At 38.3% G+C, this 5,079-nt stretch overlaps 1 pseudogene; it reads right to left on the reverse strand.

Annotated features, from left to right (window-relative positions):
- Positions 1–1,749: 1,749 nt before the first annotated feature.
- LOC112913408 (large ribosomal subunit protein uL30-like) lies at positions 1,750–2,568 on the reverse strand (annotated as a pseudogene).
- Between the last annotated feature and the right edge of the window lie 2,511 nt (positions 2,569–5,079).

The raw sequence follows: 5,079 nt of genomic DNA on the forward strand, positions 1-5,079 counted from the left end.
GCAACAGCTTTGCCAATTTCTCCTTTATTTCCTGGATAATATATAATAAACATGTATTGCTGTATAATGAAAAACAAGCATTTTTAAAAAAAGAATACTTATCAGTGCTTTGTGTTTTCCAATTAGCCAGAGAACTGTTGGTCCAGCAGGTGAAGGATAAATGTCATAGGATAAATTCCTACCTCAGATTCCTGGTTGCTGGGTTTCTTGCCAATAGAGCAGCAACAGAGCACCTTCCCACCCTCCCTCACTGTGCCTCACCTGTTGCCCTCACAAATTATTTGTGGAGACAAAAAAGGGCAACCAGTGAATAGACTCTGCTCTGTTTTCTTACTATATCAATAAACATCCCCTAATTCCTGTTCATATTAAAATCTGAACTGGCAGGAGAACATGCTTAAAAATTGATGTAGCGTTTGAGATATGAGATTTCAAAGAAGGGAGGTTTTCTCCAGCTGTGCTGCATCTCCACATCTGCCAAAATACTCATGGTTTGACTTTGTGCATTCTGAGCTACATTCCTCCCTCTTAAAAAGATGAGAACCATGTGCCAGAACTCATTAAAAAATTACCCAGTAAACACTCTGGCTCCGAAGTGGCTTTCTGACACCAAATAACTTTCTTTGATCAGTAGAATGGTATATTACATTCACTATAAACCTTTAAGGGAGAATTAACTGCCAACAAATTCCAACAGAGATGAAAATACAAGAATTTTGAAGTTGACCCACACTGCTTCTTTATTCCACAGTACACAGTGATTCAAAGAGTTTAATTCATTAATACTTAACTTTGCAAGCGTCTCTACACCCACTTAGAAACATCCTCTTTTATTTTTTTTTCCTCCTTAAAACTTACTGAGTATCACTGTCCTATAACTTGAAACGATACCCCGGGCTTACTTTATTATAGCGCAAAACTAGATTTCCGGGGATCAGTAGGCTGCTGGTTGTTATTTAATGTGTGCAAAAACTCACAAGTGGTGGTGCCTGTGTGGATTTCCCACTCCTATCCCTCTCTCATTTCCATACATTAAAAATGAGCAGTTTGTGTATACTTAGAGAAAAATGCCCATCACCAAAGGGCAGTCTGGACTGAACGTTCCATGGGGAGCAAGGCTAACTCTTTCTTTAGGAGAGCCTATAAAGGATTTTCTCAAGAAAGACCAGAGATGCTTTTAGCATCAGTTTATTACAGTTACTTTCTTCTGCTCTATTGACTACTTCTCTTGGAGTTACTGAGCGGAACAAACCCCCAAACCATGATGCATTTTATGACAGCCTTGATGAGCTCAGTACCAAATACAGTTCTCACAGCACCATTCATACTTTTTGGGAGAAAACACAGAAACAAACTCTAATCCAGTGGTGCCCATATCAGAATCACTCGGAGAGATTGGCCAAATTAGTCAAGCTCCCTCCCATCCCCAAGATACTCGGAAAGGTACTCATCTTCACCCATCTGCACTCCCACTAAAAACCACTGCTCTTGTAGCCACAGCCTATTTACCAAGGATACCACGATCAGCTGTCATCAGGAGACCACTAGTTAACCTCTAGGTAACAGATGTCAACATCTGAAATGTGCACAGCCTGTGATCCAGCAAGTCCCCTTGTAGGAATTTATCCTACTGACACTTGCACAAGAAGGCAAAACTATGCAAATGGAAATATGAAATTTACCAGGTTATAGTAAATAATAAGAAAAACTAAATAATGAACTGATTATCAAAGTGTTGGAATTCTCCTATTCTTTTTTTTTTCCCATTTGAAAGCAGTCATTTATTAACTGACCAGATTACAAAAATAATCCTGGTAGATACCTTAGTTCATCCTACTAATAAGCCTATTGATCTGGACTTCCCTGTTGCCAGCATCTCCACCTTCTACAAAATGAGTGGTCTTTTTCTTCATTCCGCCACGTGGAGAAGATAATTTGAAGGGCCATAAAAAGTTGTTCACTTCTTTGAAATATTTTCCAACAGTATAGATGTCGTGAATCAGATCCTCCATGCAGATGTGTTATATCTGTCAGGGCAATTCAATTCTTGTTGATCTTGCCATAACCATGCCTGTAGATCAATTCATTCGCTCACTTCAGGTTTGGGTACCCCCATGCTATATATGGTTCCACAAACCTTAGCATGTTAACCGAAGCCTTGTTGAGCTTAACAAAGGTGCCATTGAAGATCTGGCAAAGGCAAAGAAGCTGCAACACCTTTCGAACCTTTGGGCTCACACCATTGATACCTCTGATCCTGGTGACCAATGCCAATTTGGGGTCCGCAGGCACGTAGAAGTTGCCAGCTTTTCTCGCCATCCTCGCCATCCAAATCTGAGTTCTGCACATCTGCCTGTATTCCTTGTGGTAATGCTTAGCTTTTTCATAGATAAGCTTCCTCCTTGCCTTTCAAAGCATCCTTCGGGCAAACTTTTCTCTCAGATGCTTGATCTTCAACTCTGTGAAATTCCTTCGCTTTTTCTTAAGGGTTTCTGGCACAGCAGGAACCTTCTTTTTCTTCTCTTCTGCACACTCGATGGTTCCAGCCGGAAAAGAGGTGAAATTCTTCTATTCAGCTGTTAAAAAGGAAGTGATAAAACTATATTAATTTATATGAGAAAAATAACTCTGTTTCTCAAAGATTTTGATTTTCTCCAAACAGGCTTTTGGCCATCATTATTACATAGGAGCAGCACTGAGAAAAGGGATCTTGGGGCTGGGCCTCTGTAGCACATTGGTAAGAACACCTAAAAGGTGTTCTTGTCACATCAAAGCCACAAGACTTGCAGGAGAATTTCCTGGCCTGCGGGGCATAGCACACTGGGATGATGCACATTTGTTGTAGCTGTGCCAAGATCTTGCCCCCTCAAAGTGGCCCAGCAAGGCACAGGGCTGCTTAAGCCTGTTGCCTCCAGCAGTGAGCAGCCTCTTCCGTTCAGTCTGACTGTTGCACCACTATCTGTGGTTGCTTGTGTGTGGAGGGGAACACAGTTTTGGAAGTTGTGAATTTCAGGAACTGCAGAAGTTACCAGGATCGTGTGTCACTGTTTGTGTCAAAGGCTAATTTCTGAAGGAAAGAGAACAAAATACTGACTGTAACTAGAGCATCCTATGCAAAAGAATGAAGATAACTGGGGTTATTTGAAACGTCCTTCATCTCTTACCTTAAAGTCACTTTGAAATGCTAAATGAAAGAAGTCAGACACAAAAGATCATATAATACGTGATTCCATTTATGTGAAATGTCCAGAAAAGACATAGAAACAGAAAGTAGACTGGTGGTTGCCTGGGGCTGGGGGTAAGAACAGATTGACGGCAAATGGGCATGAGAAATCTTTTGAGGATGGTGAAAATGTTCTAAAATTGGACTGAGCTGATGGCTGCACAATGCTGTAAATTCACTAAAAATCAACGAATGGTGCAATTAAAACCAGTGAATTTCATGATATGTAGATTATATCTCAATAACGCTCTTAATAAACTTTGAAGTAATGGTAAACAATTTACAATTTTAGCCATATTACTTAGATGTCTATATAGCAGAAATAGATCCAAGTCATAAAAAGCAAATTGCATGTATTGATATATTTTTTTCATTTAAAAAAAGAAGATATAATTTAAAGAATCAAAAAATGTATTGAATCTTAAGTATACACAGAAAATGACAAGGAGGAAATACAAGGAATGTTGCTTTTAGAAGGTGAGACTGGACTTTCCTTGAAGGGCATTTTTTACTTCTTACTTCATGCATTTTTGCACCATTAAATATTTTTAAAGGCAAATGTTCCTTTTATTTAAAAATACAGAAGTTATCTTCAATGTCTACATTTTTCTTTTGCTCTCAAAAAAGTCTGTCATTGAGGTTCTCAGAATATAGGAATTTATAGTTAAATATTTCAATTCCAGAATAAAAAAGTAAAGTATCTACTGATTATAGAAAATGTGATTAAATATAAGACACACTGTCTCTTGACAAGTGCACTACCGTAACATTTTACAGAGTGTGCTATGTGTTCTACCGATAGTATGGAGATAGTTATAGGTCAGATGTTGGCAAGCTTTTTCTTAAATTGACAAATAATAAACACATTAGTCTCTGGTGCCATTCTGTCTCTGTTTCAATTACTTTGTATATCAAAGCAGCCACAGACAATTCATAAATGAACAGATGAAAAGAATAGATCATAATGATCACTGTATTAGGTGGGAGAATAGATCTTTTTTTACTTTAACATGTGCCTGAATATGTATTAGAAAAATATAACTGGCACACGAAGCCCATGCATTGGAGATTTAAAGAAAAATATTAAGTAAATAATAGAACAGAGGTACCTGGGTATGACAGTCATGGAAAAAAAAGAAATCATAAAGATATCTGCCAATGAGAAATATTTGGGAAAACTGCATTTGAGTATAAACAATAATTTCTTATTAACAATAGACAACAGAATGAAGAAAATCTCTCCAGACGAGATAACTTTTATTAGAACCCAAGCCAAGACAAATCTCCTGAAAGAAATATCAAAATGTAAATCAAAAAGCCCCCAAAAGTAGTGGTACTAGACTAATTACTAGATCATAAGTTACAAACCTATTACCCAGAAAAAAATCCATGAACACTGTGCTTTCTGAAACACTTCCAAATTCAGAGACTTCAGCATGGTGAAAGGATAGAGTACATACACAAAGGCATCATTCCAAGATTTTTTCCAGGCACTTCAGTGCACATGACCCATGCTCAGCACTAAACTCAGCAAATCAAACAGGCAGACCAAGAATCCAGTGCCTTCTGGAAACTGTGCCCTCCTCACATACCAATTGTGATGACACAGCAAACTGTGTAGTGTCAAAATAAAGTAATGTTGTCTCCGACTGCTGCCCCCACTCAGTTTAACATGCCACAATCCAGGCCAAAAAAAAGAACAGAGTTTTTAAACCTTTTGTTTCTTCATGCGCTTTCCTAAACACAGCCATAATTCACAAACCAATAGCTAAACCATCGACAGAATGTTTTCTACTTTGGAAAATCTGAATCAAGAAAGGGCAGAGGAGAATAGATGATGGGGAGAAAAAGGAGCT

Source organism: Vulpes vulpes, chromosome 1, assembly GCF_048418805.1.
Source record: "Vulpes vulpes isolate BD-2025 chromosome 1, VulVul3, whole genome shotgun sequence".
NCBI classification, from domain to species: Eukaryota; Metazoa; Chordata; class Mammalia; order Carnivora; family Canidae; genus Vulpes; species Vulpes vulpes.